A 27,279-nucleotide genomic window follows, 5' to 3' on the forward strand; every position below is an offset into this window, starting at 1 on the left:
TTATCACATTATAAGTTATCACATTATTTTGTTGTTGTACTTATCACATTATCACACAATAATTCATGGTAATTATTGTGTATGATGTGAGATAAGGCTGAGGGTTCACTCTTTCCGCATATGGATATAGAGTCATCCCAACATCATTTGTCTGAAAGACATTTCTGTCCTCATTGAATTCCTTTGGCACCTTTGTCAAAATAAATGAACCTCATGAATCTATTTCTGAACGCTTGATTCTGTTTTATTGATGTTTTTGTTTATACTTATGCCAATTCCAAACTCTCTTGGTTACTATAACTTTATAGTAAGTCTTGAAATCATGTAGTATAAATTCTCCAACTTTATTTTCCTTTTTCAAGATTGTTTTGTAATTTGCATTTGAATTTCCATATAAGTGCAAAAAACCTGCTGGCATTTTCAGTAGGAATGCATTGAATTCATTTTGGAAAGAATTGAAAATTTAACAATATTGAGTCTTACGATCCATACATATGGTATATCTCTCCATTTACTTAAGACTTCTTGAGTTTGTCTTAGAAATATATGTGCAGTTTTTGGTGTAGACGTCTTGCACATTTTGTTAAATTAATCACTAAGTCTATTTGGGTTTTTGATGTTATTGTGAGTAGTACTTTTACTTCATTTTCCAGTTAATTGTTGCTTTTACACGGAAATACAATTGATTTTTGTACAATGACTTTGTATACGACTAGTAAACTACTTCTAAGTGACCATATATAGTAAGGCTTTTTGTACATCCCTTTAGATTTACTATATACATAATCATATCTTTTGTGAATTAAAAATCATACTTCTTTGCAATCATTTTGCCTTTTAATTTTTTAAATTTCTTTCCTTGCCTTGTTACAGTGGTTGGAAATCCAGGATAATGCTGAATATAAGTGGTGAGAAAGGACATCCATGCTTGTTCCTGATTTTAGCTTAAATTTTAAAAATATTTAAAGTATGATGTTATCTTTAGGTATTCATAGATGCTCTTTATCAAATTGAGAAACTTTCTTCTATTCTTAGTATCCTAAGAGGTTTTTTTAATTGTGAACAGACATTAAATTTTGCAAATGCATTGTCTACATCTATTGAGATGATCATATAATTTCTATCATTTATTCTGTTATGCAGAATTACACTGATGGATTTAGAATGCTAAACAAGCTTGCATTCCTGAAGTAAACTCCAGTAGACTATGACATACTATCCATTTTATGAGTTGATGAATTTTATTTGTTAATAATTTCTTAAGGATTTTTGCATATACATGCATGAAGGATATTGGTTTACAATTTTCTTTTCTTATAGTATCCTTGTCAAGTTTGATGACAGGATTATGGTGGCCTCAAAGCAATAACAAAGAAATCAGAAGTGTTTCCTCTGTCTCTGTTTTCTCAAAGAGCATATATAAGATATGTTATTTCTCCCTCAAGTATTTGATAGAATTCATACAGAAGTCATCTGAGTCTGAAAGTCTTTTTATGGAAAAGTTTTTAATTATAAATTCATTTTTTTTAATATAGAAGGCTTTTCTGGTTTTCTATTTCATCTTATGTCAGATTTGGTCAGTTGTGTTTTTCAAAAAATTTGTTGTGAATTTATTAACATAAATTGTTCGTAATACTTCCTTATTATTATGTTAATATTCTTAGTGATGTAGAGATGCCTCCTCTTTCATTCCTCTGCTGGTAATCTGCATTTTTCTTTCTTTTTCTTGATCAATCTTGCTTGGGGTTATCAATCTTATTTATTGATCTGTTCAAAGAACTTTTGATTTGCCAATATTTCTCTATTGTCTGATTTTTAGTCTATTGATTTTTGTTCTTAATTTGATTGCTTCCTTTTTTCTACTTTGGACTTAATTTACTCCTCTTTCTCTAGCTTCTTAAGGTAGAAGCCTAAATAATTGCTTGTAGATCTTTTCCTTTTCTAATGTGAATATTTAAAACCACAAATTCCCCTCTATTCGCCACTTTAGTCACATCCAACACATTTTAGTATGCTGAGCTTTCTTTTCTGTTTTCATCAGTTCGAAATATTTTCTAATTTTCCTGGTGATTTCTTCCTTAACCCAAGGGTTATTTGGTAGTATGTTTTAATTTCTACATATTTGGGGTTTTCCTGACGTTTCTGCTATTGACTTCTAAAACACTCTGTATGATCTCAGTCCTTTGAAATGTATTGAGACTTCTTTTATGGCCCAGCTTATTGTCTATGTTGGTGAATGTTCCATGTGCATTTGAAAAGAAGGTGTATTCTGTAGTTGTATAGTGTTCTATAAATACCTATTAGTTAAGTTAGTTGATAGTGCTTTTCAAATCCTCTATACCCTTGTAAGTATTTCAGTTGTTCTGTCAGTTACTAAAACTGCAGTGTTAAAATCTGCAACCATAATTGTGAAATTGCCTATTTGTCCCTTTATTTCTGTATGTTTTTGCTACATGTATTTTGAAGCTCTGTTATTATAGTACAAATACATTAAGAGTTTCATATCTTCTTGATGATTTGACTCTTTTATTATTATGAGTGTCCCTCTTTATTTCTGATAAAACTGCTTGTCTTTAAGTCTACTTTGTATGATATTGCTACAGTCACTCCCTCTTTCTTATGATGAATGTTTGCACAGTATCTTTTATTGATCTCTTACTTGTAAACTACCTGCAATTTTATATAAAAAGTCTGTCTCTTGTAGCCAACATAGTTGGATCTTGTTTTTGTTATTCAGTCTGATAATCTCTGCCTTTTAATATGTGTTTGCTCCATTTATATTTTATGTAATTATTGATAGACAATAGACTTGAGTTTAAGTCTACCATCTTTCTATTTGTTTAGTTTTGTCCTTTTTTCTCTTTTCCTGCTTTCTTTTGAATTAGTTTTTTTATAATTTCTTTTCATCTCTGCTTTTTGCCTATAAATCATTGCTTTCTTTCTTGGCTCAATTTCACTTATACTTTGTTCTTCAGTGGCTAATCTGTTGCTAACCCCATCCAGTGATTTTTATGTCTTATATTGTATTTTTCAGTTCTAGAATTTCAATTTCTACTTGTTTTTATCTTTAGAGTTTCCATTTCTTTTCTAAAATATCCATCTCTTTTCCTTAAATTATTTAACATATTTAAAATAGTTGTTTTAAAGCCCATTATCTGATGATTGCAATATCTAGGTCCACTGTGGATATGTTCCTTTTTTTTTTTTTCTAGTATTGAATCCACAGTGGGAATGTGGTTTTTTGTTTTGTTTTGTTGTTTTGAGATGGGGGGTCTGAATTTGTTCCCCATGCTGGTCTTGAACTCCTGGGTTCAAGCCATCCTCCCCCCTCAGCCTCCCGAGTAGTTGGAATAGACTATAGGCACACACCACTGCCCTCAGCATGGATATGCTCCTATTGTCTATATTTTTCTTGACCATGGGTAACATTTTCCTCCTTCTTTACATGTCTAATTAAACAAAAATTAAACTCCAAAAATTGTGTTAAACAGTGGATAATGTAACATACTAATTTTTTTGCTTGGTTTTATTTATTTCCCAGAGTCGCAAGCCCTTTTCTCTATCTAGGGGCTATTCAAATTTGCCTACAATTGAGTTGAACTAGTGCTGAGCTGCAGCTTTATTTAGATTGAGTTTACCTGTCGTTTGCCCAATACCCAACCAGTCTCACCTATTTTTTGTTTACCTTTGAATTCAACTCCTGCAGGAGTCCCAGGATGCAAAAACCAGAAGAAAGTTGGAAAAGATGTGATTTTTATCTACCTATTAGCCTTTCCTTCACTGGTCCTTTCTCAGCAAAATTCAGAAAGGGGGAGGTTTGGGGTCTTTTAAAAATGAATTTGTGTTTTTTGTGTATGTGTTTTGTGCCACTTAAGAATTTATTGCTTTTCAGCAACAAATCCATCTTTCTTTCCCCTCTCTGTTATACTGGGGCCCAATTCTACAGACATTACTTCTTTGCCAGTTGGCTTAATGTTCGGTCCTGTCAATAGAGGGCATTGGAGACACATTGCAAGTCTGGAAGAGGAAAAAAGGACTTTTTCTTTTTCCAGTGTTGTATTTTTCTACTTGGTGGCAAGTAGATCAATAAGCAAGGGTCCTGGCAGTGTTAAACAGAGGAGGACAGTTATTTGATTTAGGAGCAAGTGCTCCCCAATGTCAGTCAACTTGCCCTGTCCATTAACAAGAGTCCGAATCTTAACCTTGCAGGGGCTCCCCTCTTCCAAGTCTCTGAGTTCCTTCGTCATTTACTTTTCTTTGAACTTTCAGAGTAGTTACTGCTCTCTGCATTTACTACTTTAAGAGTTTTTTATATTAAAACTTCCCTATTCCAATTGCCAATGTGGTTTATGTCTTCTGACTGAACCAGAGGGTCCTTCAGATTCCAGTCCCTTCTAATAGCACATGCTGTTATGTAAAGCCCAACTGATTTCTCCTTGTAAATTCTCTGTCTATGGTAAGCCCACTCTTCCATTGCAGACCCAGGTCACATTCTCACTGTTCTCCAGACAGCACTATCTTTATACACACGATTCCCAACTCCTGTAATCCCTTCCCCACCTCCCTTTTCTGGCTAGGTACATACGAAGTCATCCTCCCAGATGGCTCAGAGGGCGTCTCCTTGGTGAGACTCCAGTCCTCCACCCACCTATGCCTGCCTACCTGCCCCCCACCCCAGGTATGGAATCTATAACTCTGCTAATCCTACAATGAGCTCATTTCTCTCCAGAATAGAGTCCATCGAGATTTTTTTGTGTCCATTACTTTTCACTAGTCTCATAGAAAAGTATGGTTTTAATTTCTCCAGGTTTTTCCCAAGTCCAAATGTCTTTCACATCCTTCTACATCCTAACTGGAAGCAGAAGCTTCTAGGTATTCTTGCATATGCAAAGTTCCTGGAAGGATATGTTGCTGACAGGGCGTATGACTGAGAAATGTGGAATGGGGGTTAGCACATGGAGGGTGGAGACAGAAATTCTGACTTTTGACTACAGTCTTCATTATTCATTTCTTTTTTTTTTTCCTGAGACCGAGCCTTGCTCTGTCACCCACGCTGGATCTCGGCTCACCACAACCTCCGCCTCCCAGGTTCAAGTGATTCTCCCGCCTCAGCCTCCCGAGTAGCTGGGATTACAGACACCCGCTACCACACCTGGCTAATTTTTTTTTTTTTTTTTTTGTATTTTTAGTAGAGACAGGGTTTCACCATGTTAGCCAGGATGGTCTCGATCTCCTAGCCTCATGATCTGCCCGCCTCTGTCTCCCAAAGTGCTGGGATTACAGGCGTGAGCCACTGCACCCGGCCTATTCATTTCTTTACTCAACAAATATTTCTCAAGTGCCTCCTACGTGCCAGTGTTCTGAGCACTGAGGATACAGTACGAGCAACAACAAAAAGTCACTGTTCTCACGGAACTTATATTCGTGAGAGACAGACAATAAACAACCAAATGATATGCAGCAAGTCAGGTGATGATAAATATTACAAGAATAAATTAGATTAAGGGTGATAGAGCATGATGGCAGTGAGCATGTTATTTGACATTGATGGTCCAGTCTCACTAAGGTATGTTTGAGCAGAGACTTCAAGGAACTTAAAGCTATGGGCATATGGGAGTGAAAAACATTCCAGGCAGAGAAAGCAGCAAGTGCAAAAGTCCTGTGGTGGACAGTTCAAAGACAGTCAGGAGCCCAGGGTATTGGGTGCAGAGTGACAGAGGGAAGGCGGGGTAGGAAATGGTGTGGGAGAGAGGTGGGGGCAGAGCATAGAGTGTCTTTCAGGCCACTTAAGAGCATTGGCTCTTTTTCTGAGCAAGATGTGGAGTCACTGGGCATTTCTGAGCTGAGCAGAAATGTGATCTGACTCATTTAAAAAGGCTCACTCTGGCTGCTAGTTGGAGAGCACAGCTTTGTGAATTCTGTACTAATTTACTGATTTACATTTTAAACATGAAACGTGCGTGTGTCTGCACAACTTGTATAACTCAAAAATATAATTAAAGAAAAAGGTCTGCTACAAAATAAGCCCTGGCAGGATGCCCATAGTTAGTGGAGGCCAGGCCCCAAGGCCAGGCCCCCTTGGGAAGGCAAGATGGGATCCAGGTCTCCATTCTCAATTTTAATTTCAGCCTTTCAGATGCAGGGTGCCCAAAGGAGAGTCTGGAGGGGCCAGGAGAGAATGTGGGCCAGAATCAAATTGCAATATGTTGCAATTTGCATTCCAAGTATATCTAATTTTCAGAATCAAAACACAATATTTTATACCTATGTGTATATATGTACAGACATACACACCTATTTAATTTTTAAATATGGCTTAGCTCTCCAAACATCTTCTCCTAGCAGAGAATATTATCCAGTTGTCCCTTTTTAAAAATCTCTGGAAAGGATAAAGTGTGGCAGCCAGAGCTGGGCTCACACCTGTAAACCCAGCACAACTGGGAAGCCAAGGCGGAAGGATTGCTTGAGCCTAGGAGTTTGAGACCAGCCTGGGCAACATAGTGAGACTCTACAAAAATTAAAAAATTAGCCAGGCGTGATGGTGTGCCCCTGTGGTCCCAGCTGCTTGGGAGGCTGAGGCAGGAGGATCTCTCGAGGCCTGGAGCTCAAGGCTGCAATGAGCTGTGTTTGCACCACTGTACTCCAGCTTGAGCAACAGAGTGAGACCCTGTCTCAAAACTAAACAAATAAAGTGGCAGCCAGACCCCAAATGAGGGCTTTACACAGTCAGTCAACTCAGCTCATCCTCACAATAAGCCTGTGCTGGAGGCATTCCTACCTATTTTGCAGGTGAGGAAAAAATGGCTATAGGAAGCAAAAAGAGGGATCAGTAGGCTTGAGGGAGGAAGTGAGTACTGGAGAGTTAGGGGTGTGGAGCAGGCATGGGGTGGCTGTCAAGGGTGGTGCCATCAAAACCATATGGCCCCCAAATCTGAAATGTTCTCTATTTGGCCCTTTATAGAAAATGTTTGCTAACCCCTCTACTACACCATCAGCTCCATGAAGGCTAGGATCACACCCTACTTATCTTTTATTCTAAGACAGTGCCTAAAATACAGGGATAACAAAGTCTAAATGAATAAATGAGAAAACATCAGATATCATCTTTTTTAGTGGCATGCTTATTCTCACTAATTGTGAGGAGGACTGAGATTGTGGCCTTTTGAAAGCATCACGTCCTTCCATTTTCATACCCCCATTTAAATGAAAGTGAAGGATGGCAGCCACTGCTGAAATACTTAATACACCTGAAATCCTGACACTGGCCTGATTTTATGGGCCCTGGTGTTTCTGTTACATGAAAGCTGTCAAACTACACTTGAAAACCCCAATTACACCCAGACTCAGCCAAAGCCACATTTTCAACTTGACTCTGTGTTTTTAGAACTATAAATTTTCCAACTTAGCTCAGCGAAGAGTGACGTAAAGTTGTACATATGTGGTGAGCTGTTTTATAGGCCCTCAGATCTAAGAGCACAAAGCAGCTGTAATAGTGGCAATGAGGTCTGATGAGAAACCAGCCTGGTTCTGAAATACAATATTCCTAATTATAATAAGAACAATGACATTGAAATTTGACAGACATTACCTCCGAAGAGAGCCAGGATGGACTGGGGAGTCACAGAGCCTGGGAGCCAAGGGATTGTCATGGAGGCCACGGTTATGAGTTCTTAAGCCATATATTCCCATCAAGCTCAGAGAAGTGGCTAAGGAGACACCACTTCTCTTCCCTTCTTTCCTCATTGAGTAAGATAGGATTTACCACGGGGCCAGGTGATGCCACAGAGGCACCTGTGCCAACTGCCTTCTACTTTTCCCACACAACAAGGGTCCAGAAAGCTTCCAACTTAAGAGTCCCTTCTCAACTCAAGGACAATCAAAACAGAGATTTTCCCCCCGCAATAAACAATGAGCAAGGGCTCAGCCTGACAATCCATATTGTATTCAGAATGTTCAGCACATGCTCATCTGCTCCTCATAGCAACCTGTACAGGCTTCCTGGAGGAGGTGATCCTTGAAGGGCAGGAAGCCCACTTCTGGCCCTTTGGACATTCATCTGACTTTGTGTCTCTGCACATCGGGGTGAATTGTTCCATGTGCCCTGCCTATCCTCGATGCTTAATAATTATGTGTCGGGCTCACTAATTAACAAATATAAGTAACGCCACCAACCGGTTTCTACTTCTCCACTGACATGTTGAGATCTATCAGCCACTACCCAGAGCATAGTGGGGATTCTGCTCCTTAATGCTGGCCTCTGGTGGGCCCACTACTCTGCACCGGGCCTTCCAGGACTTAGCATGGGGCCTCCAAAGCTGGCACTGGACCATCACAGAAGTGGCTGGCTTTGAGTATTTAGTCCCCAACCCAACCTGGCATTGGGCCCCTTACCTCCAAATAATCCCGCCATCTCCCACTGGAGCTCCCACCCCAGCCCCAGGACTCATGGTGAAAGAGGTGAGGATGGAGGTTTAGTGTGGATGGACATGGCCATTCCCAAAGCTGCATCACTGACCCAAGGGCAGCTGTCATCTGTTTCTCTAGATTCTTGGCTGTTTGCCCACATGGTGCCTGCAGCTGGGCAGAGCTTCAGGCCCCACCCCATGAGAATGAACCGCCTGCCCGCTGGCAGAGTTGGCTCCCTCCACCCTGGGCTCAGGTGCTCCTGTGCATGAAATAGCTGGCAGCACCAGGGTAGGGAGAGGAGGGAAATTTAAATGAGTCTTAAGGGACTGGAAAAATAATTTGATGAAATGTTCCTAAGCTTTTTTTTTTTTTTGGCTTAATACCCATAAATTGCAGGGGCCATGTGTGCTAACAGCTTTTGATTTATGATGTCTTTATTGTTGCATTGTATTTAAGCCAGATGATGAAAAGTTAGCAAGAGTAAAAAGACCCTTTTACAAAATGCTTTGGGATCCATCATGGGGTCAAGCCATTTCTGTCAATCTTTGCCACCACTTTGTTAAAGCAAGGGCTCTGGGCACTGACAGCTGAGTAGCTAATTGCTGTTGGACGCCAGCCCACCAGGCATCTTCCTCCTCCCCTTAGAAATTTTGCACTCCCTCCCCCAGGTCCCTTCCTCTAGCAAGACCTTTTAATGGCCGCTGAGGGCCAGGAGGGAAGCTCGCCTTGGGTAAACTTTGAGGGGCCAGGTCTTATCCAGCTGCCACAGCACAGAGATATTCCCAGGACCTCTAATTAAAATGCCTACAGTCCAACCAATATGCTCCTGCTTCGTTGCTCAGGGGTTACAAAGCTCCCAGCAAATGCTGAACACAAATTAACAAAACGCTGTGTCAGCCTTTCTGGTCCCATTACAATGTTATTGTCATATTTATTAGCACAATTCCCTGTAGGACACTGGTAGAAATATCTAAAAAGTGAGTTAGGCACTCTCCTTGACTATATGGGGGAAATGCTCTGCCATTTCCCCGCAGAGCACATAAACTTTGTTTGCAATTTGTGCTCACAGCAACTCCCAGCCGAAGACAATCCATTCCTGTTCTTGTACGGAAAGGGGGCTACGTTCTCTCAAACTGTAATTATCTTCTATTCACGCTACTGTAAAATGACTAGGTTGTTGCCACTGCTTTTATTTCAAAGAACAGTTCTATTATCCGTTTACAAAATTTAACAGCCTACAGCACTTCCATGAATTAATTACAGTCTGAGGGGAGCATAAACACAAACTTCACTGATCACGTTGTTCTAAATCACATTAGCCTAATTGCTTGATATTCGGAATTGAGTTGACTTTTGCACATCTCGCCCAATTACTCCCCACCCTTTGTGTCTGTCTGACTGCCTGCTTCTGCACTCCTCTGCAGGGGATGGGATGTATTTTCCCCAGAGTCAGAGGAAAGCCAAAGGGGGAAAAAACCTCTTTGGAATGTTTCACACGGAAGGAAAGATATGTTACTATGACAACTTGTTCTCGGCAACCACAATGACATACACCCCAAAACCTTCCGTCTTCCTCCTTGCCCATCAGAAAGATATTATCAAATCATGCAGCAAGAGAAGGTGAAGGTTCTAAACACTATATATAAAGACGGCACCAAGGCAGTCTGTGTGGGGAGCCAGGGTCCCAGGAGTCAAGTGAAGAATGCTGGTTTGTTTTTTGTTTTTGTTTTTGTTTTTGTTTTTTCCTGGAGAGATGGGGGTCTCACCATGTTGCCCAGGCTGGTCTCAAACTCCTGGCCTCAAGTGATCCTCCCACCGTGGCCTCCCAAAGTGCTGGGATTACAAGCATGAACCACCATGCCCAGCCTAGAGTGCCGTCTTGAACGACATACAGAACTTCATCACATGGAGAAGTGAGAAAAGAGAACTCCAGGACACGGGAAGAGAAAATGGAAAAAACACAGAGGCTTTGAGAATGTTCAGGGAAGGGCAAAAGGCTCATGTGGCCTTTTTCATTTCTATTTTTGCATATGTTTTATAATGTGCATAATGCATTAATGTAGTATGTATATAATCTATCAATATACATATGTTGGGGATGTGTACTCAAGAATATTTTAATAATTAAGTAATTATAAATAACATATATGTGTATTGGGATGATTTAACAGAGAACACAGGCAAAACATTTGGCAACCATTGGTGTGAGCAATGGAATCTATCTGAGATTATTAAGCACTAGAGTGAGTAGATCAGTGCTATGGTTTGAATGATAGCGTCCCCTCCAAAATTCATGTTGAAATGTAACTCACAATGCAACAGTATTTACAGGCGTGGCTTCTGGGAGATGATTAAGTCATGAGAGCAGATCCCTTAGTGTCCTTATCAAAGGGCTTGAGGGTGAAGGGAGCACTCTCTTGCCCTTCCATCCCTTCTGCCATGTGAGGACACTGCATTTGTCCCCTCTAGAGGATGCAGCAACAAGGCACTGTCTTGTAAGCAGACAGCAGCGCTTTCAGCCACCAGTCCTGCTGGCACCTTGGTCTAGGACTTCCCAGCCTTCAGAACCTTGAGAAATCAATTTCTATTGTTTATAAATTACCCAGTCTGATGTATTTTGTCATAGCAACACAAATGGAGTAAGACTATCAGAACTGCATCTTATAAAGATAAACATGGTGCAACGTATGAAGTGGGTTAAAGGGAGGAGAAAATATAGGCAGAGAAGCAGGGCAGGAGGCCATCATGGTGGTCCCTGTGAAGGGTGCTAATGAGAGTCTGAGGAAGGGCCACCAAGGGGTGGATGGAGAAAGGGAGAATGCAGAAAACTTTTTTGAAAGTAACATCCATCAGGACCTGTTTCCCAATTTGAAGGCATGGGGTAAGGAGAGTTTGGGATTCTAAAACTGTTATCTTGGATAGCTGGGGAACCAGTGATACCTTCAATGAAGACAGAATAAAGGAGAAGGGGAAGATATGGGGAAGGGAGCAATGATGAGTCCAGTTTTGGAAACGTTGAGTTCAGGATGCCTGTGGAACAGGTAGGTGGAGATGTCCATTAAAAGAGTTGAAATTCAAAACCAGAACGCAGGTAGCCTAGTCGAGGAAGCCCTCAAGTGCCTAACCCCTCACATAATTATTCACCTCCCTCTCTCTCTCTACCGACATCTGTAATCCCAGCACTTTGGGAGACGGAGGTGGGAGGATTGCCTATTTTTCTTGATTGCATTTTGTGTTTCCTGGTGTTCTCTACATTCATTGATCCCTCTGAAAAACCTGTGGGCATCTCTCTATGCCAGGCACTGTGCTCATGTGGTCAGGGGAGAGGGCAGTTAGCAAACAGAGAGAGGCTGGCTGCTCGTGGGCAGATAGAGAAGAGCCCTGGTGCTGGCCACTGTGAGCATCAGCCTCTGTCCTGGAGGCTCACACAATCTTGGGAGGTGTGAAGAAGAGGAGTCTGTGGCTATTAGGTAAGAAGTCCAACTCCAAGGGTGCCCAGGCTCGCTCTTCTCACTCTGGCCCTCCCCACACTGCCTGCCATACTGGGTAGGGCCGAGAATCACCTGGAAATCTTCAGTCAAGGGGCATCAAGTGACATGTGGATAGAGAATGCCACCAGCAAAGCCCCAGGAAAATCACTGGTCCTAGGCAGGTTTGTTTGCTGGTGCCTCCTCTCATCGCTTGGGATATACTTTGTGAAGTTGCACCACTGTGGGCAGGAAAAAGGCAGAGAGGGGCGTTGAGTGGGAGCCAGAAAGGAAGAGATAGGTGGAGATTCCAGTTCTTCTTTAAAAGGGATCTGGAGACATCAGATCATCTCCTCTGCCCTGGGGTAGAGTTGAAACCTTCCTGAAGTCCCTTGGCTATCTGGAGTGAGTGCAGCAGGAATGTGAGTGGCCTAAAATTTAAAGAAACTGTAGATGTTTGGTAAGTAATAATAGGCCATTATGAAACATATTTACCATTGATCGCTTATAGGGAAATGGATTAAACTGTCAGATGAAATCTTAAAATAAACACTGTTATAAATTGAATTGTTCCCCCCAACTCCAAAAATCATATATTGAAGTCGTAACTCCCAATGTGAAATGTAATTGGAGATAGGCTATTTTATCTTTTTATAGAGATGGGGGTCTCACTATGTTTCCCAGGCTGGTCTACTCCAGGGCTCAAGCAATCATCCCACCTCATCCTCCCGAAGTGCTGGGATTACACATGTGAACCCCCACTCCCTGCCTGGAGATAGAGCTTTTAAAGAGATACTTAAGCCTAAATGAGGTATTATAATAAGGATGGGGCCCTAATCCAATAGGGCTGGTGTCTTTATAAGTAAGAGACATCAGGAGTGGAAGCATAACAAGGAAAGGCCACATGAGGACAGTGAGAAGGCAGCCACGTGCAAGGCAAGGAGAGAGGGCTCAGAGAAACAAGAGCCACTGGCACCTTGATCTTAGACTTCTAGCTTTCAGAACTGTTAGAAAATAAATTTCTTCTGTGTAAGCCACCCAGTCTGCAGGATTTTGTTGTGGCAGCCCTAGCAAACTGATACAGCACAATAAAAACATTTTCTTCTCTTACACAGGAGCCAGATCACCACTGTTTCCATCCTATTAATATACAGGCAAAATAAATACAACTTGTTTTTGTGAACTTGCCTGTTTTCTTGATTGCATTTTGTGGTTCCTGGTGTATTTTATATTACTTTCTGAATCAGCCTACCCCTGCTCCTCTCTCCAGCCCTACCACATCTTGTATTTATAAGCAGTGGGTGCTTCCATCCCTGTCTCAGACAGCTGAAGACAGAGTGAGAGCAATAACAGGTATACTGATTTGCAGCACTTTGTGTAAGCTGAGGGCTGCCCCAAATGCCCCCATCAAAAGGCATCAGCCTAAATGGGAAAAAATGTGTCTTCTTCAATCCCCCTGAAGTTCCCCTCAATGATTTTCTGTTCTGCAATGACATTTCCTGTCAAAGAGGCCAAAGAGATAAAACTGCTGACCTAAAGACTTTTTCTTCTGCTCCTGGGGGCAGTCTGGACACAAATTCACAGAGTGCGCAGTGGGGAAGTGAAATTGATGGTGCCAAACAGCATCATCTAAACAAGCAGAACCCAGAGGGGGACATGAAAACGTCCAGCTTCCTTTATGGCTGTGAGACATGGACCAGTCGTGGCGTCTATGATGTCATATTTTAACCATCCCATCTGAACTGTTGAGCAGTTTCATCTGTGTCACCACTGAGCCAGACTTAACACTAAATAGTGAGAGGGTTTCCAACAACCTTGACTTCCAGGGCAGACGTTCTCTCACTAGAGGACCAAGTTGGTGTGACATGTGATCCTGTGTGGGAGCCAGCAGGGAGGCTTAACTGCAGATCTGTGGGCAGCCGAGGCACTGACAATAAACACAGTCACCAGTGGTGGATTGCCGGGAAACTCCCTCTCCCACGAGGGCAGCTGGAATTCTGAAGCCCGGCTCAAACATCCCCAGAATTAGTCACCACCAGGGACAGTCTCTAAAAGGTGCTCTGAAAATGAAAGATAACCTTCCCAGGAGACATTATGGAAAACAGTCAGAGGATCACAGTCCCCACAGAGGAACTGAACAATACCACCAGGGTTTCAGCTCCAAACCCTCCATACCAGAGAGCCCTAGCTCAAAGCAGTGCTTACCAAGCTTCAGACCTGGGGTGCCACCTTTGTGATATCTGCCATGTCCAACACCTCCTCTGATGTTTAATTTTATGTTTCAACTAGATTGGGCCGTGGGTGCCCAGTTATTTGGTTAAACATTATTCTAAGTGTTTCTGTGAGGGTGTTTTTGGAAGAGATTAATATTTGAACTGGTGGACTGAGTAAAGCAGATGGCAACCCACACGTGGGGGGACTTCACCCAATCCATCGAAGGCCTGAAAAGAACAAAAAGCCTGACCCTCCATGGGGTAAGAGGGACCTCCCCCTGCCTGACTCCTTTCCAGCAGGGACATTTTCTTTTCTGCCTTTAGACTCAAACTAAAACATGAGCTCTTCTTGGGTCTCATGTCTGCTGGCTTTTGAACTGAATTATACCATAGACTCCCCTGCATCTCCAGCTTCCAATCACAGATCTCGGGACTTCTTGGCCTCCATAATCATTTGACCAACTCCTTATAGTAGAGCTCTTTACACACAGACACACACAGACACACACACACACATACCCTATTGGTTCTGTTTCTCTGGAGAACCCTAACTAGTACACCTCCTGCATTCCTAATATTTACTAAATCTTTAAATGGCCTATTTAAATAAATACATTTTAATGAAACTTTATGTCACATTTATAAATTCAAATCACATGTTTATTGTTAAAAATATAAATATAGGCTGGGCACGGTGGCTCATGCTTATAATCCCAGCACTTTGGAAGGTGGAGGCAGGAGGATGGCTTGAGTTCAGGAATTTGAGACCAGCCTGGCAACATGATGAAACCCCGTCTCTACCAAAAATACAAAAAATTAGCTCAGGGTGGTGGTGGGCGTCTGTAATTCCAGTTACTCAGGAGGCTGAGGTGGGAGGATGGCTTGAGCCTGGGAGGCAGAGGCTGCAGTGAGCTGAGATCGTGCTACTACACTCCAGCCTGGGTGACAGAGTGAGACGCCATCTCAAAAAAATTATATATATATATATATATATATATATATATATATATAACTGTAAAATTAAATACATATTAAAATAACAGTGTCTGCTGAAAACACGCTTCAGATGGTGTGACTGGATACATTTTGAAGCTGGAGGTGGGGAATGGTTTACAGAATGGTCATGGAACAAAACTTCTCTCTCTCATTTCAATCTCTACCAAATGGAGGTCAACTATATTTTATAGCGAATCTTTGGCTACTTTTTCGGGAGGAAGATAGTTCTTTCTTAGGCATCAAAAATAAGGCACAATACAACAGAAAGAATGCCATGACTACATGCTGCGGTTATCAGTCGCTGCCTTAAAAACAAGTTCAAACTTGGTAGCTTCTCATAGCTCACCATTTTGTGAGTCAGGAATTCAGAGAGGCTTGCCTGGGCAGTTTGTCTGTGGTCAGTGTGGCAGCAGCTAGGGTGGCTGGGACTTGGTGGTCCACATCCAGGATGGGTTCTTCACCCATGTGTCTGATCTTTCCATGTCTCCTGCCTCTTTCTCTCTGTGTCTCTTCCTACGGAGCCTCTCCATGTGCCTTTGGCTTCTCACTGCATGGCAGCCTCAGGGCAGTGGTGCCCAGGGCAGTCCCGTGGTGACTCAGGGTTCCAAGAGCTAACATCCAAAGACCCAGTAGAGCTGCAAGGCTCCATATATCCATCCTCGAAGGTCACTTCCACCAATCCTAAGAGCCAAGCAACACATGCCAGTCAAGGAGAGGGGAGTTAGACCCCACATCTCCATGGAAGGAATGTCAAAGAATTTGTAGCCATCTTTATTCCCTTACCTCGTTCTTACGTATTGAACAAGGAGAAAGTCCTCAGAATGGGGTTTCAACATCATGGATAAAAAAGTTCACCGTGGAGCCACTTAATTCAAGTGGCAGGTCAGACTGGAAAAAAGGTGTGAGTTTTAGAGTCGGACACACCTGAATTTGAGACCCAGTTATACCACTTAACAGGTGATCTTGGTACAGTTGTTTAAGCTCACTGAATCTCTGCCTTTTGGCCTGTGACATGGAATGGTGATGTTTCTGGGCTGCTGTGTGGATACCCACAATGTCTGCAACATCACAGTCCCTCAGTAGTGTTAATCATTTTAAGCCAACCTACAGAACAGTGAGGATTTTACAAACGTGTTTTTTTGTTTGTTTGTTTTTAAGACAGGATCATACTCTGTCACCAAGGCTGAAGTGCAGTGGCACAATCTTGGCCCACTGCAACCTCCACCTCCCAGGTTCAAGAGATTCTCATGCCTCAGCCTCCCAAGTAGCTGGGATTACAGGTGTGTGCCACCACACTCGGCTAATTTTTTTATTTTTAGTAGAGACGGGGTTTCGCCACATTGGCCAGGCTGGTCTCGAGCTCTTGGCCTCAAGTGATGCACCGTCTTCGGCCTCCCAAAGTGCTGGGATTACAAGCGTGAGCCACCGTGCCAGGCCGTACAAAGGTGCTTTCTAAAATACCATATATGTGATAAAAACCTATGCATAATCTGAAGGAGACTGACACATGATAGAAAGGGTCTTCTCATTTAGCTTAAAACTACAGTTTTCAGAAGAAATTCACTAGCAAGCATCTTCCTAGAATGTTAAGGGCACCCCAAAGTTCCTACCATGATCTTTGAGAGGGCTCTGCATAGTGATCATGTAGGAAACTGGCAAAACAGAACCATCTTTTTTCTAAGCCTTAATTAATCAGAGTGTTCGGGGAGGCAGGAGAAGGTAAAATGACTGGCAGCTCTGATCCACAGGTGCTCAACAGTGATGGTAACAGCTTCTGCAGAGGGGCATTTTGGAAATGTGTCAGTGATGGTTGTATCTGATACAATGCTGGGGGCAGAGTGGGCATTCCTGCCACTTAGAGGGCAGAGACCAGGGATGCTGGGTGTCCCTCAGTGGATGGAGCAGACCCACACAATGAAAGCATTGTCTTGCCATATAGAAATACCCCGCTTTTCTGAACCTGGGACTAACTTATTTTACAAAAAAGCAATATGTATTTCTGCTCAGCTGTAATTGACACTTTACACTTTATTTTCCAGGAATGCCATTAGTGCATAAATCAAAGGAAGACTGTTTATTTTCTTCAGAATTCCAAGAGTTGTGTATCATTTTGGAAAATCACACCACCCGCAGCAGCTCATGTTATCTGAGTCACCAATCCCACTCCTCTGACTTCAACTGCATTGGAGGGGTGGCCCAACCTGAGCTTCTTGGGGCAGGTGTCAGCCCCTGATCACTTCGTTCTGTTGCCCAGAGGCGGGTGCCTGCGTTGGAAGTAATCAGCAAATACTTTCTCTCATTCTTCTTTATATTTCAGTTATGACATTATATTAATTTTTCTTAAAAATTATGGGTGTGAGTGAGTCATATTATCCAGGAATTTCACCTCAGAATTGTAAACCAGGTGCTTGAATATATTTGCAATAAAAATGGGGGTTGGGTCTGACAGGCCTAAAAGCTTACTGCTTTAAAAGAAATTTTCTATGGATCAAAAATGCCTTTCGAAGTGGAAACACCAGGGAATCATTTCCTTTCTGGAACCTGCCGGACCTGCAGCAGCCCTGCCAGGCAGAGCAGGAGAGGCTGGCGCTACAGCATGAAAGAGCTCTTTCTCTTCAGCCCTCACAGGTGAAAAGACACGGACGCCCTGGCCACTGCTCAAACCGAAGGAGGAAAGACTCACAGACTCCTAGGGCCATGTGGCCCTCAATAAGTTAGTTATGTATAATATAAGCCTCAGTTTCCCCATTTGTATGTTGGCGGTAAAAGTAGCCCCTCCTGTATTGACTTCCTGTGTGGATCAAACACGATAAGTAAGATAAACCATGTTTCATGCTTCCCTCCACATCCCTGAGCACATAATGCTCAACTGATGCAAATGTGTATTATCATCCATACAGCATTTATGGTTTACAAAGCCCTTTTCCACATACTGTTTCCTTTGAACCATTCAGCAGTGGGGACTGACAGGAAGAACATCTCCAGGGAGGAGAGGAGGCTCAGGGATGCCATGATACTTGCCCTAGGTCACACTGGTGGCCATGAAAATGGCTTTTCTGAATTGGAATCCGTGCGGTTCCATTTAGATGGATTCTGTGCAGCTCTGAAGACACAAGTAGGCTCTCAGAGGAGGAAGAAGCTACTGGAGAAGAAAGGTAGGAAACTGCCAGCAACTGGAGCTTGCTAACAATGGAAGGATAGAGTCTTGTGCTGTCTGCCTCCTTCCAAGACGTTAGCAGGGAATTTGGGCCTTGACCTGGGAGAGAGGCCTTGAAACCCATTCAGTCTAAGAATCCAGGCTTCACTTCGAGATCACTTCTCAGAGTACAGGTTTTTGCTTTTAACTCTTTCCTTGAATGTTAGATGTTTTTCCCTCAAACATATTGTTTCAGTTGTCATTTTAACTTTTCCACAGATGAGTGAGCTAGCTGGAAAATGGTCTGGGACTTCAGTGGCACCATGGTTCCAGCATAAATTCTCCTTACTCTGTTTTAAATCTGCACTCTCAGGGATGAGAAAGAAAACCCCTGAAACTGATGTTCGATTCACAAAGTACACACGCAGAACACAGGAAATCTCTGCCAAAGCGTGGCCTGGGTTTTCTTAACTTTGTCCTGGAAGTTCCGTAACCTGTGTTATCTGCTGTTAAAAATTTACAGGGACCAGCTGGGTCTTTGGTCCAATGGAATTTTTTTTTTCTTCAGGCATGGAAATGTCAAATATAGTCATAAAAACAATGACCTAACCTGTACCCAGAAATATGATTTCTAAACAATTATACTTCCAGTTAATCTCACACTACCGTGGTCCCAAGCCAATGAATAAGAACTCAATTTCTCAGCATTTGACCTGAACAGAGATTTGGGCTGCTTCCAGGGAAATGCATATCAGACAAACCTTTCTGAATGTACCTTTTTCTAGGCCAGGTGCAATGGCTCACGCCTTAATCCCAGCACTTTGGGAGGCCAAGGTGGGCAGATCACCTAACGTCAGGAGCTTGAGACCAGCCTGGGCAACATGGTGAAACCCTGTCTCTACTAAAAATACAAAAATTATCTGGGCGTGGTGGCAGGTGCCTGTAATCCCAGCTTCTTGGGAATCTACTTGAGGCAGGAAAATCTCTTGAACCTGGGAGGCAGAGGCTGCCGTGAGCTGAGATCGCACCACTGCACTCCAGCCTGGGCGACAGACGAAGACTTCATCTCAAAAAAAAAAAAAAAAAATCACTGAATGTACTTTTTTCTTATTCTACTATCAGATCACTTTTAGTTAATTTATTCTTCTTTACTGGGTTCATGCCAAATGACTTCTAACTAAAAGAGAGGGCCCTAGAAAGAAAGAACCAATCCTCTATACCATCATATCATTGGCCCCCACACATTCTCACACATATCACCTCCCAAATCGAGTACTAACTTCACATCCCTGGAGAGAGCTTATACTCACCTGGTCTCATTAAAGCAACACACGGTTGTACAGTTTCTCACTGTGGGACCAATTAACCATTTCCACATCAGGCACCAACACAACCCCACCATGCTGTTTGCCCTCTTTATTTATGTTAAGTCTCTAGTACTAATTATGTTAAGACACTCAAAACAAGAGCTATATTTTCACACCGTGGGTGGTGATTTCGAGCATTAGAACCAGCTTCTTCCCCCCACTGTTTCTATGCTTTGTAATTTGCATACCAAAATTTAAAGCTATCTACAGCTTTCCACTTGAAGCTTTTTTGCAAATGAGGTCTTAAAAGTGATATAGTCGAATATGCTCGGGCACCTTTGGCATCTGAAAGGGAAAATTCCCAATAAAAGGGGCAGTGCACAGATGGCTGCTGGGTTGACTCCTAAGTCTCAAGGCAAACTCCCCCAGCACAGACCACAGTGGCAACAGCATGAACCAAATCTTGCTTGAATCCAACAAATGACCACAGATTTCTCACGACTGAAAAAATAACAGGAATCTAATCCCCCAGTGGAATTCGTTACTGATCAATAAACCCAATGCATTGTGCAACATTTGTGATTATTCTCTTTGGAATCAACAGCATGTCTTAATAGCTAATTGTTTGATAAAGCCTTGACATCACCAAAATTTCCCAATAATGAGGGCACTAAATCCTAAAGAACTGTGAAGGAAAGAGGTCAGCCTCTTCTTTGGAAGGCCACAAAGAATGAGAATGATTCTTATAGTCCTATAATCACTCAGAAATGGTTAGGCCCAAAGGAGTTAAGTTACATGACCTCCAAATCCTGTCTCCAAAACCAAAAGCATGAATGCCCTGGAATAGGCTTTCGTCTTGTGTTTTTCTCTTCGGTTCTTCCTTTCCTCATTCACCAAGGCAGACTGCTTGTCAAAACAGGATTAAAATCCTGAGGCCAGCCCCTGGCCGACTTGAAGTCTGCATCTAAGGCAGGGCCTTAGACATGGCAGCTCCAAGTGTTTCATGAGCCTGGTGAGAGGGGCAGGCCCTGGCTCTGGACACCAGGGAAAAACATACTCCTTAGTGTTCAACCCTGGTTTTCTCATCAGAGCGATGATGTCCCAGGATGACCTGTGGACAGAAGAGGACAGGAGAAGAGAAAATATTTTCTTCAGTTCAAAAGAAAAGGCCCCTATGGTCTATGAGCTGACAGCTGTATGGTACTCATAGCTATTACTGAATCCTTTCTGAACTGCACCGTGGGTACAAGAGGGAGAGTGAAGGTCTAGTGCTCGGTTGGAAGGGAGAAGGAACAGGCTCTCTTCTCTTTGTTTTATCCCACTGCCTCTTTGCTCCATACCACTTTCCCCTGGCTGGATTTAGACCCAGCCAAGGCAATTATTTGCTTTGCCCAGCTCAGCACTTGTTCCCAAGTTGAGTACTCATCTTTATGGGAGCCTGCACATGTCTTTAGGAATACTTTCAGGCCATATGTTTCGTTTTGAAACAATGAGGTCTTCTCTATAATGATCAGCACAGGGAGAGGAAAAGGGCAAGGGCTTTGGTTACAAAATATTCAGCTCCCCAAAGTTGAGTCACCATCGCGGGGCTAAGCAGACAACATCACCACCTTTCAAAGCACAGTGTTGACACTATTTTTTCCTGGCATACTAATTTTCTCATAACAGCCTGCTCCACTCCTCTGCTTCTGTCTTGCATGTTTTCTGGACAAAGTAAGACCTCCTCAGCCCAGCCAATTTCTCAAAAGGCTAAGACAGCCTGGCTGCAGGAATGTGCAATCATTCTTGAAAATCAGCAATGGTGGGTTGCATTTATCTGATCAAAAAATGCAACTGCCAAAAAAAAAAAAAAAAAAAAAGCACATCTGCCTCCCCACAAATGAAAATTTAGGTAGCATGTGTCTAAGTTAGTGGCAGAGTAAGAGGAGTTTATATGGTTTCTTATCACTGGACTAAAACACAACTAGTAAAACTGGTATAGTAATAGTCACCCCGGGAAATATGCAATGTGGATATCAGAATCTACTCCCATTACTTCAGAGTGTCAAATGGACTGAGTGGAATGACTTTTCAGCTTAATGCAAAGTGAGAACTGCCACTGGGTAATAAATTCCTTTCTGTCCTAAAATAGTAGCCCAAGAAATAATCATCCCAAGAAGTAAGAGGTGTTTTATCTCCTCCGCGGCAGCAAAGGGCTTCTCCTGATTGCTAAGTGCTGATTTATTCCAGAATGCACAATTGCAGCTTGCTGCTGGTCTCCACCCCATCCGCCTGAAGGCAGGCATGTTCTTGTCTGTGTCAGAACTGCCTGCTTAACCCAGCAGGAAGCCTTGTCACCGGTATCCAGCCCTGGCCACGTCTCTTGGCTGACAGAAGCAGGAGCCCAGCAATGCTAACATTTGAAAGATCCAGAGGGAAGAGAGGAGGCTGACTTTTGAAGGGATGATCTGCATCCATCACCACTTGCCCTCCAGATGCTATACCCAAATAGCAGTGTCCCTCCTGAGGCTGTCCCTGAATGCCACCCACCAGTGACCAGCCGCACTGGGAGGGGTGTGTGTTTGTGTGTGCGTGTGCGTATGCATGTCTGAGAAGGGCTGTTGTGGGGCAGGCTGCTCTGCAATGCTGAATGCTCCTGTCTGTGCCTCTTCAGACATTAATATATGCAGATCAGAAGAAGCTAAATTCCAAGCCTCTGTAAGCATGTCCAAAATGGCCCTCTTGCCCAAAGCACTTCTTCAAGTCTCAAACTAAAGATCAGCATTTGACAAACCACGGGTGAGAGTTTGCAAAAACATGAAGGAGTGAGCCCTTGCCAGAATTGAAACCAAGACGAGTGCAACAACAATGAAAAACGCTTAGAACCCACGGGCTGGCAGCCAGGGCGTTCGGACTTGGTATGGGCGTATCAACAAATGCAGGGTTCCGCACAGCGATTTACAGCAGAGACTCTAGTAGAGATTTACAGCAGACTGGAGCACTGTGCTCTTGCAAATGCAGAAGTTTGGGGTGGGGAAAGGTAGAAAAGAAAAAAAAGAAGAAGAAAGAGAAAGTGACATATTCAAATGCAATTCAAACATTCCAAGCTGCTCTTTTGACCTCAGAAATTTTACCATGATTTGGGTGATCCTAATGGTCTGTGGACCACGTTGGAAAATGTCACAATAGATGTTTGAATTAAAATCCAGTAGGTTTGCCAAAAGACCAATTGTTAAAAATTGGCAGCATTCCAGAGAACTTACTAGGCTGTGTACTGCCCCGGGGCTGAGAGAACTGCTAATTCCAGAGAAAGTTAATTATCACCTTATTGATAAAAGGGTAATTTTTAAAGCTTGTGGTGTGGCTTTTGTGACTCATTAATTAAAATTTAGAGTAATTTACTAGATACCCTGGTGGCTTCTGTTATATTATATCTGTACCAAGCAGTTTAATGTCTCTCCCAGGGGCTGTTTTTAATCCCCCTCTTCTCTCCTCACCTGTCTGCTTTTGAAGGCAATGAAAACATTAAAAAATGTGTAAATCTAAAACTAGCCTTTTGAGAGATTGCAGAATTAAGAAATAAGATGTCTAGGGAGGCATTGTTTAAAAGTTCCTTCTTAGAAACATCAAATGTGCCCACCAAAAGAAAGAAGCTTGTGTGATCACACCAAAGGCAACTGCTTTCACAAACTTCATCCACAAAATGTTAGACAAGATTTTACGCTCCATGATAATCAGATTAAAAGAGGGTCTTTTCTCATCTCCTTTCCCTTCTTTCCCATTCCATCCCCAAATAAAATCTGAGGGCTCAGGGGAAGAATGACACTGGAGATGCTTGGTATCCTAAGGCTCCCAGCCCAATGAGGGGTAGCATCACCTGCCACGCTCTTCAGGACTTGTGGAGTGGGATGGGCACATCCCGGCTCCCTGGCATCTACCCATGTGATATTGAGGTTTCCGAGGGCAGAGACTTGGGGAGAAAAATTGTCCTGCAGATCCCTAACAGGGCCCCTGTGAGGGCCTTTCAAGCTCCAGCCACCACCTCTGCCTGGACCAAAAGTTATTTAAGGGGCATGTCATAAAGGATGCGTGGACACATGTGTGATGTGTCCTCAGGCCACACAAAATTGTAAACAGACCTACGAAGCACTCTCACATTTAAGCCCCCAGACTCCCAGAAAGGTTATTCCTCTCTGAGCATTCCTTGTTATGATTTCAGGGAACTTCAATTATGTTTCCTTAAAAGTATTGAAGTATTTGAGATCCAAAATTGAGATTAAAAATACATAAACAGCAGAGACGATTTTCTCATCATTTCAAATTTTAAAAATTAAAAAAGTCTATCTTTGTACTTTGGGGTAGTGCTTGAATTTTTTAATAGGAAAATGTTACTGAGTATTTTTTAAAGTCAATATTGTTTTGAACTCTCATTATAAAAGTTCTTGCAGCAAGTGACAGTATTTGGGTCTGGCTTGTTTTCTGTGGGCTGAGCTGCTTAGCTTACCTGCTGCTTGCTAGAGGAGACAGCCTTTCACCCTCACCCCCAGGAGTCAAGAACCAGAAAGTGAAACTGCTTCTTCTGGTTTCCCTCGCCTCGAAAACACACCACCAAAAGCAAAGAAATGATGAAAAGCAACTTACTCGTTTCGCTTATTGTTTTCTTGTCTTTCTGTTACCGTTCATTTACTCTTTTCTTTTTTTCTTTTCTTTTTTTTTTTTTTTTGCAGCAAAATAAAAGTAATTTTGGGGGCACAGGGAAGAAATGTAAACACGTTATACATGAAAGAACTGGATTTTTGTGGGCTTTGCACTTTTGTTATAATTCCACAAATGAAGCAAACTGATGAATTTACCAAAATATTTCAGAGCTCATCTACATACACAATTTAAAGAGCTAAAGAAAACACATTCGTATTTTTAAAAAATTCTGTCAAAAAGCCTGTTTAAAAGTTATAGTTTGTGAAGCCACAAATTTCCCTAAAACTGAAGATTCTACGTTAACCTTTTGAGTTTAGATGATCATGCAGTACCGATTTTCTAGGTAATCTTCACCCAGCTGCTGTTGCTCAAACAGCCCCTCATTTTTTCAGGCTAGTTCTACCAAACAACACAAAAAATGCTCCACACAAATATTATACCCCCCAGATAGTTTAACACACTAAGAATTCCTTTGTAGTTATTTTTACATTTTTATGCTTTCACTCCAGATATTCTATTTTGCTTTAAAAAAAAAAAGTGGAGAAAAAAAGCAGCTATATCCCTCATTCTTCAAAAATGGTTCCTCTGGTTGAAAAGAAAGAAAAACAGCATGCAACAAATACCCCGATTCTGAAGTGCCTGGATTACTTTCTCAAGTACTGTAGTGTCTGAGATCAGTAAAAAACCACTTTCTCAGAAAGCCACTGATTGTCTAACCCTCATGAGTACCGTCATGGAATCTAGAGACAACACGAGGAGACACCTCTCGTTCACGATCACAGATAGTGGAAAGAACTTTGACTCAAGCACCTCAACTCAGCAAAACAGCTCAGCAACCTGCACCCTGGCCTCATCCACCGCTCCTGTCCAGCCAGCAATCAACTTGGAGAGGACCCTTCATGCTTTGGGAGGAGCATGTGGAAGCTGGTTCAAGACACAGTGCTCCACCTGGGAAGGAGGTGATTTTGAGCTTGGGAAAACTGCCGCTAATACTCCATAGTCACCAGTTTTTTTCCCCAAAAACGAATTAAAACCAGAAACTAGCAATAAATATTATTCTTATGTATGCCTCATAAATTAGGAAAAACCAGCACAAAGACATGTGAAATATTCTACCTGGGATATTTGAAATAAAATTAAATTGAAAAAAAACCACTTTTACATGTTCATAACATACCAATTTTAATAACCAAATTTTAGGTAAATATTTTTATCCCAAGACATAGTACAATTTTTTTAAAATTAAAAAGCAAAACAAAGCAAAATTATCGTGAAGGGAAAAAATAACTAACCGGTTACTTGAGTTCACATTTGGAAAAAAATAACTTTCTAGGTATTTAAATGCAGAGTTAAAGAGTAATGAACATGTATATAGCCCAAATTTATAAACTATATAATTCAATGTTACATTTTCCCCTTTGAGATCTGGTTAATAAATTAAATGCTGTACTTTGCATATGAGGAACTAAAGTTTACCTACTGGACTCAGTGGTTTTAGTGCAGGACACTCTTGTGCGTTGCCATAGAGGTAGGCATGCAACCCAGAAAAAACTAAAACAGGTAACCTGTCATGCTGACAGTTACAAGAGAAAGATCCCGTGTCAACGGCACGCCTCCAATTGTGCATCTCCCTTACCTACAGCTTGTTCACCAGAGCCCTGAGCAGGTTGTTTACCAGGTCGGGAGTGTTGACTCAGAAGACAGATGACTTTCAGCACATGCAAACCGAGTATTGCAAAAGCTATCTTCCACCCGTGTTAGTAGCTCACAGTTAGTCTCCAGCAGCCCTGCGCTCCAGCTGCAAACATCTCATTAGACTAATGCATTCAGCACAGGCAGAAAACTCGATTTACCATAGCTACAGCAATGAATTTCCATTACGATGACAGCTTCAACCACATCATGTCCGGAAAACCAGCCAACCACTGGCTTTTAAAGAACACACACATTTTACATGCAGAAAACGAGGCCTCTGTGTGTGTGTGTGTGTGTGTGTGTGTGTGTGTGTGTGTGTGTTTCGTGTTTCCTTCCTCTTAGCAGCCTAACTAAGAGAAATGTGCAGTGTAGCTTTTTGTCGACATGAGCTGCAAGGTAATGACACTTCTGCTTCTTTGGTAGTTACGTCCTTATAATAACCTGAATTATGTCACAATGGTTAGAATGGGTGTTTCCAACATTTCAGTTTTCATTACCCCTCCTCTGTTGCCATAGAAACCAGACTGTAACATCATCTCTTTGTCCCAATCCTGCAGCAGTGTGGGCCAACACCAGGCTTATAAGACACTGGTGATCTGACAGAGTGAATGTTTGACTTTGGACAAATAAAACAAAAAGAAATATTACAATAGCATCATTGTTCAGGAGACCCTGTGTGATTCCCAGAGCAGTGTGCCTATCCAGGTGTGTGCACACACCATGGTTGTACATATTAAATCAGCGGCTGCCCACAACATATGTGTACAGTTCATTAAAGCCAGCCCTGACTTTGGCTCCAGGCCTGTATGTGTGTGTGTAAGCATCTCTACCCACCTCAACGTGGTGGGACGTGCACAGGATAGAAACAGGGCAAGAGTGACTATTCATTCCCATGCCCCATTGCATTTTCTGCAGCAAATCAATATATATCGGCGAACGGATCTTTTCTTTTCCTTTCTTTTTGTAAAGTGGAGCAGGGCTCCCCATTGCCCATTTCATCCACTCTGGGATATTGGCATATTCACAGGTATTTCCTACAAGATGAAACATCCATTCTACAAACATGTGGCTTACTCCTAGGGATGAGCAGCAAACAAATTTAGCCGGGACTAAATATCAACCAGGGCTAACTAAGGCTTAGGCCACAACCTGGCCAGTTACTGAGAGTGAAAAAAACTGCAATGGACAACTTGAGGTTTCTCTGAATATATGTGTAGAGTCACATTAGAAGTACATAAGAAATCTCTCCTCTGAAATTTATTATGAAAATATAAAAAATTGTTTTAAGTCAAAGCCTTGTAATTAATTGAGCAAGAAGAAATTCACTACTTTAGTTCATTTAATCATCAAATTTTGTTGTTTTGTATGGGAAAAGGCAGGTT

General features: G+C 42.2%; 1 protein-coding gene across 3 annotated transcripts in view; it reads right to left on the bottom strand.

The window, feature by feature from the left end:
- Positions 1 to 27,279, bottom strand: part of SCML4 (Scm polycomb group protein like 4) — a 144,416-nt gene that overhangs the window by 96,232 nt on the left and 20,905 nt on the right. For 2 of the 3 annotated variants that reach the window (XM_001147023.7, XM_001147087.8), the window contains exon 1: positions 25,839 to 26,026. The exons of the other annotated variant lie outside the window; for it this stretch is intronic. The gene's annotated coding sequence lies outside the window, so the exon portion shown is untranslated. Of the gene's footprint in view, positions 1 to 25,838; positions 26,027 to 27,279 lie in introns of those variants that run through there. 3 annotated transcript variants of the gene reach the window in all.

The sequence above is a fragment of the Pan troglodytes genome, chromosome 5, assembly GCF_028858775.2.
Source record: "Pan troglodytes isolate AG18354 chromosome 5, NHGRI_mPanTro3-v2.0_pri, whole genome shotgun sequence".
Taxonomy (NCBI): domain Eukaryota; kingdom Metazoa; phylum Chordata; class Mammalia; order Primates; family Hominidae; genus Pan; species Pan troglodytes.